This window comes from Pituophis catenifer, unplaced genomic scaffold (assembly GCF_029215685.1).
Source record: "Pituophis catenifer annectens isolate HBS135680 unplaced genomic scaffold, rPitCat1.0.hap2 SCAF_1, whole genome shotgun sequence".
Lineage (NCBI taxonomy): Eukaryota > Metazoa > Chordata > Lepidosauria > Squamata > Colubridae > Pituophis > Pituophis catenifer.
Genome location: NW_027256881.1, coordinates 308,850,614 through 308,865,622, shown reverse-complemented (window position 1 = coordinate 308,865,622; position 15,009 = coordinate 308,850,614). Strand labels below are relative to the sequence as shown.

Sequence of the window (15,009 nt, the reverse complement as noted above, 5' to 3'; positions counted from 1 at the left end):
TCTGCCCACTGACCGAAATAGGTTTCCAACGGCGCGGGGAGATGGGAGCGGCGAGAGTCGTCCCATACAAACCCTTTCCCCGGCGTGGTCAGGCGAAGTGGAAAAAACGCCCGCACCGCCTTCCCTCTGCTGAGGGAAACTTAATCTGGCCGAGAGCGACGGACAGTAACGGGAGTAGAAAACGACGTCGCGGCCACGGCAGAGACGGAGAGACCGCGGCCGCCAGGAAATGCTGGAAGGCGTCCGAGACCCGCTCAGATGACAGTAAACAATCTTTTAATAGGAGGGAAAAGGAACCTGGGACTCATTTGCGCGGCCGCGGCCTGTGAAAGGCTCGGCCGTTGCGTAAGCTCCGTTCGGTCGCTAAGCGGTTCGCCACTCGGTTACATAAGCGTGCCGCTTTGGCAAGCGCGCCGGGTCTCGCCTGCCCAGGCGTGCGAGGGGGAGAACGAAAGAGCGGAGAAAACCCGGCCGTCCGCCTCCCGAGAATCGCAACTAGCGGATCTGAGGCAAGGGCGCGCAAAGCCGACGGCCGCGATCCTCCCTCTCGGGTCCCGGGCCCTCCCTTTCTCTCTCCCCCACCCCCACTCCTCCCCGAGATCATTTCTGCGCAGCGCTCTGCGGCGAAAAGATGAGTCAAGCGGCGCTTCGCCCGCAGCAGGAAGCGGGCGAGAGACGGGGAAGGCCGAGAGGGAGGAGCCGCTGCCAGCGCCATTGATTCAAACGCGCCGCAGCTCCGGGTCCTGGAGCCCTCCAGCTGCAGGGCGGTCTTGGCGGAGGGGCTCTTCGGAGGCGCTTCTTGGGGAGGTGAGCGGATCTCTAGCCGTCGGAGGAGGGAGCGGGGGGAGTCGAGGATGATGTGGGAGGGGGCCGGCGGGGCAGGTGGCTTGCGTCAGTCCCGACTCTCCGGCTTGTCTGTCACTTTCGCTTTGAAATCGGAATCTGAATAGAGCTGGAAGGGGACCTTGGAGGTCTTCTAGTCCAGCCCCCTGCGCAAGCAGGGGACCCTATAGCGTTTCAGACAAGTGGCCGTCCAGTCTCTTCTTAAAAACCTCCAGGGATGGAGCGCCCACGACTTCGGAAGGCAAAACTGTCCCGCTGGTTAATTGTCCAGCTGCCAACCTGGTAATCTCTGCCCAGCTGCGGTGAGTGATGGGCTGCTTTTATTGACTGGCGGAGGGGAAAGCAAACTTGGCTTCCTCTCGCGGAGTCGGTCACCCGCGGGGAAGAGGAATATCGCCTGTGGAAGCGTGGCGGCCGGGCTGTAATGTAAGGGAAGGCAAGGGGACTCCGGGGTGGGTTGCCCGGCCCAACTTCCCACCTTCCCAGCCTTTTAGTTTTCAAACTGTTCCAGTTCCAGCTGGAAAAAAAAGTTATTTTATGCAAAAAAAGTTACTTTATGCAAAAAGTTACAAATCTCCTGATCTCTTGGGGGGGGTTTTAGTTTTAACGGTCGGGGATTTTAATTGGATTGTTTAATAAAAATAAAAAATAAAATAAATACTTTATGCGTAGGTACTGCTATCGTTGTATCGCAGTTGTCTTTGCCGCTTCCATTTCCCTCTTATTTCCTGCCATAATGACTCCATCCTCAAAACGCCTCTTGTGCGGGCGATGTCGGGAGGCTGTTTGCTTTCTCTGAAATCAATTCCAGGGTGTTTGAACTGGCTCAGTTCTTTGGTATAGAGCAGTGTTTCTCAACCTTGGAAGCTTGAAGATGGGTGGAATTCAAATCCCAGAATCCCCCAGCCAGCAGCGCTGGCTGGGGGATTCTGGGAGTTGAAGTCCACCCATCTTCAAGCTTCCAAGGTTGAGAAACACTGGTATAGAGGAAGAACCGGCCGCGTTGGCTGTTAAGAACTCCCCCCACACACACACACTCCCTTCAAGATAATTGTTGTACCACCAGAATAATTAAAATTCATTTAGGTGCACATTTTGACGGCCCCGCTGTGTTGTTGTGTGACTGCGCAGAGTTAGACTGCAGAATTGGCAGGCGAGTTGGTTGGCGATGCCTGGTGAAAAAGGCACGTGGAGGAAGATGGAAGAGAGGCTTTGAAGAACCAGATGTGTCCTTGCCCTCGCCAGGGTTGGCTTCACAAAATGGGTGTGCCTAAAAATAAGAAAAGAAGAAGAACTTGGCTTTTTTAAAAAAGTGGGTGTGCCTATAAATAAGGGAAAACACCTTCTGCGGGATGGGGGGGGAGTGCTAGTGCAAAAGAGAAGTGAAGGTGGGTTGTGCAACTGAGTACTTGTGCTATTTATATTGTAACTTTGCTGAATCAATTTAAAGAGGTCTAGTTGATACATTTTGTTGAATGTATAGCTCAGAGTTGGGCTGGCATTTTCTGGAAAAGATACTTCTGGTTAATCCTCTGAGAAGATTTACTTATGGGTGTTTCTACTGAAATGTTGAAACATATCTATTCCAGCCTCTAGAATGATTTTTTTTCCTCATTTAGGCCAGGGAATTTCAGGAGCATCAGGAGTTATAATCTTACTATAACTTCGCTTATTTTTTTCTTAACAGATCTTTTATCTGTTTTTCCTGGTATAGCCACAGGGTAGAGTCATTCAGTAATAACGGACATCAGATTTATTAGAAGTGAACTTTGGAAGAATCCTTCTTGTTACCAAAGATGCAGAATAGATCTCTCAATATACACAAAATATACACAAAAATTGCTGAGCACATTGTAAGCCGCCCTGAGTCTTCGGAGAAGGGCGGCATATAAATCAAATAAAAAAAAAATGTTCAGCAGCATTTTCCCCTCCCAATTCACTTGGAATGTATTGAGACTGTCATCAAGGACAATCCTTGGCATGTTCTGGACTGAACTTGACAAGTACAATCCTTGGCATGTTCTGGAAAAAAAAATAAGAACACATGCTGTAAATTGTAAACCTGACATCCTTTAAGTGTGTTTATATCTCCCAAACATCCTTCACTGGGACCACTGACTGTAATAACCATGAGCATAATTGAACACATTTGCAGTGTATCAGTTGGAGAAAGACAATATCCAAGGCTGCTGTCTCTAACTCTTTGGGAGAGAGTCATGTGTTAAGACCTTGGTGCTTTCTGACCTTGTAGACATTTAATTTCATGCACTGGTGATATTACCTAGTTAGACATGAAACATCTGCAAGCAAACAAAGTTCAGAGAGCACCAAGGATTCCATAGTTCAACCCTGAGTTACATATATTCTTTGTGATTGGAAAGAATATATAGTTCATATATACTTGCACACTTATGGCAGTGCAACTGACTGGAAATTTAAAATCAAAATGAGCAAAAATATTTGCTGTGCACACATGATAGGCTGTTACCTCCTGCATGGTTTGTAGTATTAATATGTAGTGTAGTAGATTGGTAAACTCAAAAAACCCAAGTTCAAAACCCCCTTGATTATGGAGATTTACTGGGTAATTTGGGACCAGTTGGTTTTTCAATTTAACCCCATACACACTGTCTTATGTACCATAAAGAAAAGACAGGTAATATATAAATAAATAGGATGAGGGTTTCTGTTCTTTTTAAGGTCGAACAGTATTGTCAAGTCACCATCAAGATTGAAGGCTCCAGATCAATTGTACTAAGAATTGCACTTTTTACAGATGAAAAATACTGTGGAGTATATATGAATTTTACTTACATATGTACTTATTTGCAAAGCCTAAAGGCCACTATAATCTGCTGACTCTGAGCAACAACTAAAGCATTCATAATAATACACGGCAACTCATTCTCCAAACCAGTTCCAAGAGGCAATTGCAATCAACCAGACTTCCTGGCTTGATGGAAGAACCAGCTTTCACCAGCTTCCTGAAAACCAAAAGGGAAGGCGCCAATCCTATTTTTCTGAAGGGGAAACACTGGAAAAGTGTTTTATGTGGTCCCCAAAGGTGACAGTCTCTAACTGGGGAGACATCTAGCGAGCTTGCCATGTTACATTTTATCAGACAGAAAGATATTATATGGAAAAGATAATTTCATAACTGTGTTCTGAACATGAAGGGCTTTAAAGGTGACAACCGACACCTTGAATTTCACCCAAAAGCCAACTGGCAACCAAGGCAGTTCTCAGAGTAAAAGTGTGACATCGGTGCCTCAAAGGACACCCACCATTTCCTGACCTGAGGCATTCTGGACCAGCTGTAGCTTTCTAATGCCCAAGCCCCAGAATTTGCTGGTAGTCCTGCATCTAAGTACTAATCTTGGGCAACCCTGTTTCGGAGATCATCCAAGATCAACTAGGTGTTGCCCTGCTGGTGTATATATATAATTAATAGTAATACAGTCGAACCACTGGTCACGAAGGCTTCTGATCACAACCAAATCGGGTTCCGACCAAAAAATTCACATTTTTTCCCCCGCAGCCGATTTCCCCTTCCGTGCCATTTTTTTTGTAAGTGCCAAATTTCCAAAACTGGTTCGAGTCACAACCAAATCAGTTTGTGACCAAAGTTATGGAAGAGGTTCTACTGTATAGTAGAGAGCCAGCTTGGTGTAGTAGTTGCATCAGGCTAGAAACTATGAGATCATGAATTTTATTCCATTAAATGCCCTGGTGACACAGTGGTTAGAATGCAGTATTGCAGGGAAACTCTGCCCACAGCCTTGAGTTCAATCCTGATGGGGCTTGAGATTGACTCAGCTTTCCATTCTTCTGAGGTCGGTAAAATGAGGACCCCAGATTGTTAGGAGCAATAGGCTGACTTATAAATCCCTCAGAGAGTGCTGTAAAAGCACTATGGAGCGGTATATAAGTGCTGTTGCTGTTAAGGCACGAAAGCAACTTAGGCAAGTCACTTTTTCTCAGCCCTAGGAAGGATGCAATGGCAAGCCATTTCTGAAATCTTGCCAAGAAAACTGCAAGGACTTATTCAAGCAATTTCTCCGAGAATCTGACACGACTGAATAGAAGGAAAGAAAGAAAAGGTAATATGATGTGCTAATCCTTTCAGCCAAAACAAAAACCCTGAAAAAGCAACAATAAGTTTCTGCAATTCATCAGAAATCAGCAACACTGGGCCGGCACTGTTTTGTCATCTGAGTTGCAGTTTAAGAAGATAAACCTGTTCTGTGTTCCAGTAATCAAGGTGATAAAAGGGTGTTCAAGATGAGAGATTTATTAGAAATATTAACTATTATGGACCATTTTTTAGAAAGCAACTCACATTGTACTCTGCTAAGATTGCAGCCTAATATTACTTTGCACTAGATAAAATTATTTAACACCCAATTTTAAGAATTTTAAACTTCTTAAATTTAGTTCTTTGCTATTTTACATTGGTTTTACCATCCTCTGTATTCCCTGTTGACCCGACTTTGTTGAAAATATTATTGCAATGAGATACATAAAGCATTTTTGGTACTTTGAAATGCAGTATTATAATCCACGTTAAGGAAAAGTGCAAGTACAGTGGAATTTACAATAGAATTTAGAAGTTTACCGAAACATACACTTAGCATGTTTGTCTTCTTTTATTAAGTGATTAATAAATCTCTCCAAGAGGAAAGAATATGTATATACCACATATATGTATGTGTAACATTCTGGCTTTCTCTTTATGTGTAATACATTTATTATTAATCTATTAGGACTCTGGATTGGTCTTGATTTTGGTTCAGAGAGTTAACTTGCAAAAGAGCTTCTCTCTTGGATATAATTAAAGCTGGGCACAACTGCTTTTCACATTGTTGACATGTGTTGTTGGCACAGTTTTTTAGGGAATTCTGCCCATGTGATTTAACTGACTGTTGTTGGTATTCTCCGTATGCAAGGGGTAAACATTCATTATTTCCAGAAAGGGAAGAGCTGCTGTGAGAAAGGCTGGGAACAAAATTGTATTTGATTGCCTAAAGGAATAAAAGTGGGTGGAACAAACAGTTTGTCTTTGGCAAACTCCAAACCATGTGTGCCAAACCTCCCTCATTCTTTCTTTGCTTTCATGCTATGTGAAAACAAGCAACCTTTTTATGCTCATTAATTATGAGAACAGATGCCCTTCATTTTTCATGAACTTGGTAACATGAATTTATTCATGTCATTAAAGAAAGAACATATGTATAAATTGGGGGACCAGGACTACATTTTCTCCTGAAAAACTTTGGTTGTGGCTAAGAATTCCTTCAGATAGGCTACAGGGTAATCTGCAGTATTACAAAATGGAACAATGATTAAATACCAGATTAAATAGCATTATTTTATCCATAGTTAAGTAATTTAATTCTTAGTGAACCAAATCAGATTTGATTTTGTCTTTATCCACTTCGTTACTACAGCCCCACCCAATTTTTGTTTAATTCAAAACTAAGTAGCGTGTTGGATTCCAGGTCCATATTATGTTGCTGAGTGTTGGCAGTATTATGAAGCAGGATTGCAAGCTTCAAAAATGGTTAGGAGGAAGTATTTTAGATCTTGTGCAAACTAAACACCCCATTTTTTCTCCATTAAAACACTCACTTTTTCTGTGCAAAGCTAAAATAATGTTGCTGTTACTTTAAGAGTCAAGTTAATAAATCAGGTTCTTAAAGCAGCTGCATATTTTTTTTCAAGATCTCCTAGAAAAGAAAATTGTTTTCAGTCAAGAAGAAATGCAATGAAACACATCCTTCATTTCTATCTTTGAAGAACTCATTTGTTCTGAGTTTCTTGCTCATTCCCAAGTGAGACTGACGCAAACATTTATAGACCAAAAATAGGATTTTTTCGCCTAAATTAAATGCAGATCAGTGCAACACTGACAATTTGGAGGTCATCATGTTGATTAGTCAACAACTTTTTAATACAGGAAATAAGTCTTCAGGTTAATTACTGATGATAGGAACAGAAATCAAGAATTTTAAGTTTGTTTGTTTGTTTGTTTATCCTATTTCTAAACTGCCTATCTCCCTCAGAGGTGTCTTAAGAGGTAGCAGTCTCCCTAAAGTTTGCTGCTCAGAATCATGTTTTTGTGATGGGCAGCCTACAAACTGAATGAATGAATGAAGAATGAGCGAGGGAGTTGATCTTTGTCTAGTACTGCATTGGTAGTAGACAGGTTGGAATAACATTGAGTTACCTATTAATGGTTGTAAATATTTTTTGTAGGTGGCTCCACCCAAAGCAGGGTGAGTATATTGTACTTCAGCAAGCTGTGCTGGGATTAATATATAAAAAAGAGCAATATAATTTTTAGTGATGATGAATCAAAATGTTAAAAAGTCATGAGCTATTTGAGATATTTTTTTTTAGAATCCTAATCTCTGCAGGATTATTAAAGTTGTAGAATATGAAAAAATGTTAGATATTGGAGACCCAAAAAAGCAATGTTTAGTACTGTGCTTGGAAAACAGAATGTATTAGGAAGCTAAATTCCAACAAGAACTGGGGAAGTTAAGGAATACAAAATGGTCTATTATTAATGGCCTATTATTAGGCTGTTAAACAACAGCCTAATCAGGGGACCCCCAAGGAGAAAAAACCACCCCACCAAAAGGACAAGCTATTGTATATAAATAGTTAACAAATCCCATTTTCTTCTAGCAGTAAAGATGTTACCTAACCAGGTAATGAAATGTCTGCAAGAAAACAACCAAACTAGCACCAAGGACTCCACTTTACACATAAAAAAGTACATATGTTCTAAATCTTTAAATAAAATAGACATGTTTTCTGTTAGTAAGACAAAAAAAAATACAAAGAAATATGGGAGATTTTCAACATGGTATTCTTTACTACTTGTCAAAAATTAAGCACTGGGAAATATTCCAAAGAGATTCTGGGACAAGAATTCAATTCCACTCTTCAATACTGGACAAGACAATTCTTCTTTTTCTAAGTAGGTCTTTGACTATCCAATACCTTCCAGAAATGTTGGAATACAGTTACCATCATCTTACGCTGAATGGAACTGACAAGAATTGCAATCTTAAGACTTCTGGAAGGCTACAGATTGGAGAAGTCTGACAGGTCAGCCTACATAATTTAATTTAATTTAATTTAGATAAGATACTTTTCAATAAAATTTTTGCAGGTATAACACTATTAAGTCATTTGAGTTTCATCCAAACAACACGCTGTGCTTTGAGAAATGAGCTTTAAGGATAAATCTAGGTTTTTTCCCTTCCCGCACAAATTTTGTAGTTATTCTATTCTTTTTTTTTTCTATTCGAATTATTGAAAAAATTTTTATCTAATTTTACCAGAATTGTTTGAAATAAATAAAGGAGTCTCGGCAGTATGTTCATTTTTATCGCTGCAATCCTCCCTAATGGAGATAATTTCAATTTCAATTTTATTTTTTGAACTAAAATTCCATAATTGTTCTCCTTTATGTTTGCACATCTGGCTGTCAAAGTTATACCTAAATATTTCACCTTTTTTACCACCTGTAATCCTAATTGATTAACTAATTCTTCTATTTGTCTTGCTGTTATATTTTTCGTTAAGAGTCTTATCTTTGTTAATTTTTAAACCCGCTACTTTTCCAAATTCTTCTATCTCTTTTATTAAAATTGGTCCTGTTTTTAATGGTTCTTCTATGAAGAATACAAGGTCATCAGCAAATTACTGCAGGTTCGAATCTCGCCAAGGCTCAAGGTTGACTCAGCCTTCCATCCTTTCTAAGGTAGGTAAATTGAGGACCCAGTTGTGGGGGCAATAAGCTGACTTTGTATAATTATACAAAAGAATGAAGGCTATTACTTAGTGCATTGTAAGCCGCCCTGAGTCTCCAGAGAAGGGCGGCATATAAATCAAATAAAAAAAAATGCTTGGACCTTGTATTCTTCTCATTTTACATTTAGTCCTTTTATTCCTTTATTTGACCTAATTCTTATAAGTAGATTTTCCAATGTTAAAATAAACATGTAAAGATGAGAGTGGACATCCCTGCCATACTCCCTTATTTATTTCATTTTTTTTCCAATTTTTATTTATAAGTATAAACTAAACAGAACAATGAAACGTACAAAACATAAAAACATATAAACATCCATTTCAATACATGTCTAGTTTGTCGCAACTGTAATATACATTTCCCTTTGTATTTTGACTCTTCCTTATTTGGTCATTCCCTTTTGTCTATCTACTATTGATCTTTGTTGACCTATGTCTGTTCTTTGTTTCCATCATATTATATTTGGTCATTTTGTTTACTTCCTATTGCTTCATCTCTTTCCTATCTTTCAACCAACTATACCACTTTTCCCATACTAAGTAAAAGTCATGTTCTTCCCTATTTTGTAATTCCTTTGTGAGTCTATCTAATTCCGCACATTCCATAATTTTATTGATTAGTTTATCTGGTGTTGGTATATCACTACTCTTCCAATGTTGCGCGTATAGTATTCGTGCTGCTGTTATCATATGTATAATTAAATATGTTGTTTCTTTTTCGTAGTATCCATTCACTATGCCTAGTAAGAAGCTTTCTGGTCTTAGTTCTATCTTTTGGTGTGTTATTTCCTCTATTTGTATTTTGATCTTTTGCCAATATTGTTTCGCCATTGGGCAGGTCCACCACATATGGTAATAGGTGCCTTTGTGGTGGTTGCATTTCCAACATGTTGATGGCGTGGCAGGGAACATTCTTGTCAATCTGGCTTGTGGCAAGTGCCACCTATAAAACATTTTATAGTGATTTTCTTTATAGGGTACAGACATTGTCAATTTATAATTTATTTTCCATAGTTTTTCCCATTTGTCTAATTGAATACTATAACCGAAATTTTTTGCCCAGGTTATCATATTTTCTTTCACTACCTCTTCTTCTAATTTATATCCTCGTAAATAATTGTAAATTTTTTTGATCAGTTTGTCCTGTGTCCCTTGCAAAATTTTATCTAATTCGGTTTGACCTTTTTGGAATTCAAATTTAGCCAAATCTTTATTGTATCTTGATTTTATTTGTATATATGGCCACCAGTCAATGTCTGTACCCATCTCTTTTAGTTCTTGCCTCGTTCTTAGTTCCCCCTGATTGTTTAACAGATCTTTATAAGTTTTCGTTTTGTTATAGTCCATGGCATTTGGATAGATCTGGGCTTCCATCATTGACAACCACTCTGGGATTTTGTAATAATGTGCCTTTTTAATACTCTGCCATGTTTGGTATAATGCATGTCTGATTGTATGTCTCTGAAAATATTCATGCCTTTTGTCTGTGCCCTCCCATAAGAAGGCATGCCATCCTCGCTGAAGATCGAATCCTTCCAAATTCAATAGTCTATAGTTTTTGAGTTCCATCCACTCCTTGATCCAAATTAATGCTGATGCTTTGTAATATATTTCCCAATCGGGCAATGCCAATCCTCCTCTCTCTCTTGAGTCCTGTAGGTGTTTTAGTTTAATTCTTGCCTTCTTCCCTTGCCATATGTAGTCTGCAATTAGTTTATTAAAGTCCTTGAAGAAGTTCTTCCCCGGTTTTATTGGAATCACTTGGAACAAGAATAGTATTCGAGGCAACACATTCATTTTAATGGAGGCGATCCTTCCCAAAAGAGATAGCTGTAACTTTTTCCAAATTTCTAAGTCTTTCTTAATTTGTTTTGTTAATTTATCATAATTATCTTCTCTAATTGATGAACTTTTATTGGTCAGCCATATCCCTAGGTATTTTACTCTTTTTGTCGTTTGTATGCCTAATTTATCTTCTAATTGTTTTTCTTGTTGATTGGTAAGGTTCTTAGTCAATATTTTTGTTTTCTGTTTATTAATTTTGAGCCCAGCTACTCTCCCGTATTTCTCTATCTTGTCTAGTAACTTGTTATTGGTTGTTCTGTAATGAATACAATATCATCAGCAAAAGCTTGGAGTTTGTACTCTTCGCGTTTGATCTTTAGGCCTTTTATTTCATTATCTCTTCTGATTTGTTTTAGGAGGGTTTCCAGGACTAATATAAATAATAGACTAATATAAATAATAGACTAATATAAATAATAATAATACTCCCTTATTTATTTCAAAGAATTTAGTAGAGTCTCCAGTATAGTCTCAAGAATCAAATTAAGTATATTGCAGGACGATAGAACTAGAGGTGGATTTGGTTTGCCAGCATGGGAAACATACTACAAAGCAACAAGTCTGACATGGATTAGAGAATGGGTGAATTTGGAAAATCAAAGACTATTAAAATTAGAAGGACATGATTTGATGATGGGGTGGCACGCCTTCTTATGGAACACTGGGAACAAAACATATAAAAATTTCAGTAATCATATATTAAGAAACTCATTAATTTGTACATGGCGAGAAATTAAAAACAAACATTATATAAAAGTTCCCGGATGGTTATCCACAATGGAGGCGCTAATGCACCCCAACACACTAGCAATACAAAAAATGATAAGATATAAGGAAATACTAGATTCCCAGGGAGTATTAAAAACACAAGAAGAACTTAGAGAACAAGGAATATTGATAGACTGGTGGCCCTATTTACAGATAAAAATAAGATATAAAAAGGATCAAGAGGAAGGAGGAATTGAACTAAAACCGAACCGATTAGATAAACTGTTAGAAGCCAAGGAAGAAAAATTAATTTCAAAAATTTACAAATACCTATTGGAATTCGACCTAGCAGAGGAATTAGTAAAAGGACAAATGATAGCATGGGCAAGAAACATTGGACATAATATACAATTAGAAGACTGGGAAAACGCATGGGAAACTAATTATATCATGACAAAATCAGCAGTTTATAGAGAGAATCAGTATAAAATGTGGTGTAGATGGTATTTGGCCCCTTTGAGGTTAGCGAAGATGTATCCGAACTTAAACCCAATTTGTTGGAAATGTAAACAAGCACAGGGCACATTCTTTCATGTCTGGTGGCTTTGCCCAAAAATTAGGAAATACTGGGAAAAAATAAAAACTTGACTAACAGAAATAACAGCAGAGGAAATAGAGTTGAAACCAGAAATTTTTCTATTAGGCATGATCAAAGGAAACCATAGCAAAGAAACAAAATATTTAATATTACATATAATTACAGCAGCCAGATTGGCATTAGCGCAACATTGGAAAATTGCCAACAGATCATCTAGTAATCCAAAAAAATAACAGTTGTGCAGAAATGGCTAAATTAACATTTGAGTTAAAAGACAAGGTAGACTCAAAATATTATACTGTATGGAATAGATGGTACGATTGGATAAGTCAAAAGAAAGGAGAGTAAATGTAAAATTCTATAAGAAAATAAAATTAACAACAAGCAACAAGATAAAATATCAAATCAAGTACATACAAAATACATTTATATTCACCCCATAAAATAGAAAAACAAAACAAAACAAAACAAAACAAAACAAAACAAAACAAAACAAATATACATACATACATACATACATACATACATACATACATACATACAGTTTGTTTTGTATGTACCTGATTTGCTATTTTATCTTTTTATGTTTAATAGTTTGTTTTAAAACTCAAAAAAAAAAAGGATAAATCTAATCTTTTCATTATTTGTTGAAACCCATATTGAGATCAAAAAATTAAACTGCATTTTTCAAGGAAGCCATCAGCCTGCATAAAAAGGAAGGTAGCGACTCATGGGAAAATGAGCTAGCTGATAAATAGCCTAGCCCTATTTTATGATGGGCACTTCTGGCTTATTTTATAGAAAGAGAAAGTGTTTTTTCCATTAATGACTTTTACAATACTGTAATAATGTTTATGCCTATAACAAATGTGGTTTTTGACCCTTAGCTTCACCCACATTCTGCAGAACTTAATGTTTTAATTGCTTTTCATGGAAAAGGTGGTGTTTTCTACAGTACGTGCAAACTTTGATCCTATTTTCCCCCCCCAGTAAATGACACAGCTTTGATGAAGTACAGATGAATTGGAGTTTAGGAGTTTGTGAGGTAAATTCTTTCCAGACTAAGATGAAATAAGGGCAATCCTCCCATATTGCCAAAGTGCTATGGGTAAATGTATGGATTTGAGCTTCTGGCATTTGAAATTTTTTTTCTGTAAATGGATGGTTCTTTGGGTCTGAGTTCTTGGAAGGGAATTAAAGCAAGCTGTTTGTGCTTTGATCACTTGGGGGTGGGGGCTTGTTAGAACTTCACGCAACCCAAACCTTAAAACAGTTCTTTACTGATGAACCTTGAGGTAGATGCTACTGTAGATAAAGGAGCAAGTCATACAAGATCTCACAATATTGAACAGGACATACAGTTAAATAACAAGGCAAAGAATATGGGGTGGTTTGGAATTAAGAAGCAATAGGATATACATCTGTTTGTATCAGAACCAGTGGTGGGTTTCAAAAATTTTTACTACCAGTTCTATGGGTGTGGCTTGGTGGGCATGGCACGGCTTGGTGGGCATGGCTTGGTGGTGTGGCAGGGGAAGGATACTGTAAAATCTCCATTCCCTCCCCACTCCAGGGGAAGGTTACTGCAAAATCCCCATTTCCTCCCGATCAGCTGGGGCAGTCAGGGGTGGTATTTACCGGTTCTCCGAACTACTCAAAATTTCCACTACCGGTTCTCCAGAACTGGTCAGAACCTCCTGAAACCAACCTCTGATCAGAACATCTTTCATACAGCAGCCTAGCCTTCCACAAGGATTCAGTGATAACATTTTGTCTTCTCACTTTATATTTCATGGAAGTTTCTTTTAATTTTTTTAAGCTTAAAAATATACATATCTGTTTTTTAAAATTTAATTTAATTTAGGAAACCATATATTAGTGAGCAATTCAAACCAGTAACTCTCACCAGCTGCAGCAATGAAAGGTAACTCATACTTCTCCATGGAGATTTAGAAGTCAATTGCAGATGTCCTCATACATGTACTGTATATTAGGATAAAATGGATCTGCAAGTCATTATATTCCATGTGATAAGGAATATAATAAGGAAAAAAAAGTGGATATTTTTGGGCACAAAATAAGTTTGGTGGTAGAAATCTTTTCTAGATCTGTATATTGTTGCTAGGGGCATCCAGAGAGTTAGTTCTGAAAAGGAAAGGTAGCATTAATGTGATCAAAGCCACACCCATTTTAATAGGTGTTGATGCCTACCCACTTTGCTGAAATTATTGAGCATTTTGATAAATTTGTTCTCTTGCAAGGATCTGCAAAACTTCATAGGCTTCCTGTAGGTATGGAGCAAAAAAGCCAAGCACATCTTCAAGGACAGTGTCTTCCCTAGAGTAGGGAACCCTAGCTAAGAAATCCTGCTTTCTAACCCATGGGGAAAAATCTTAAGGAGGGCAGCCCCCTCCCCCATGATCTGAAACGCATAACTGTCTAAATGGACCTTGAAGTCTGCTAAAGTAATATAATGGTGTGTGGAAGTGACCTTGAGGAATGAGGGGAAGAGATGCTGCCTAGGAAATGATCAGACAAGAGAAGGAGGAGTTGACTGTCAGAGGAAGAAACTTAGAAAGGAGGCATCCTAATTGATTGAGCAATTAAAAGTGGTGGCAGTAGATTCTGTTAATGTTGCCTTACAATAAAGTAGAATTAGCTCATCTGGCTGAGTTTTCAGTCTAGTTTATCTGGGAGAGTTGACTGCTTGACAAGCAGTGAACAGGTTTGTAAGGATTTTTTTTAAAATTAGGTCAAAGTAAACTGCAAGGAACACTTTTTCATAGACTTCGGGGAGAAGCTAAACCTGCTATTCTTATAAGACCTGCAATTTGGGAAGTATTTATGAGGATAATTATTTGGAAACCTTGAACATACATGTAGATGTAATGTCATGTTTGTGTCTTAACATGTGAGTGCAATTACTGATCAAAACTGACTAAAGCGATTTTATTGTTTTTCTGTTTTAATATCTGCAGTTTCTAACAGCATAAAGATTACTGATGAAAACAAAGCCAGACAAAGCAAAATATATATTTATGCACTGATTCAATAATTCGATTATCCCCATTAATCAGCTAAAGCTTAGTATATGGTATAGTATTTAGTTTACTGATTAAATTAATTAAAAGCTACATCGTCTGTACTATCATTCATTCTTATCTACTGAATTAATGAATAAAGTTCAAAAA

The 15,009-nt window shown here is 38.2% G+C and overlaps 1 protein-coding gene across 3 annotated transcripts in view; it reads left to right on the top strand.

Annotated features, from left to right (window-relative positions):
• Nucleotides 1-734: 734 nt before the first annotated feature.
• Nucleotides 735-15,009, top strand: part of SYNE3 (spectrin repeat containing nuclear envelope family member 3) — a 91,041-nt gene continuing 76,766 nt past the window's right edge. For all 3 annotated transcript variants that reach the window (XM_070931541.1, XM_070931540.1, XM_070931539.1), the window contains exon 1: nt 735-807. The gene's annotated coding sequence lies outside the window, so the exon portion shown is untranslated. The remainder of the gene's footprint in view (nt 808-15,009) is intronic.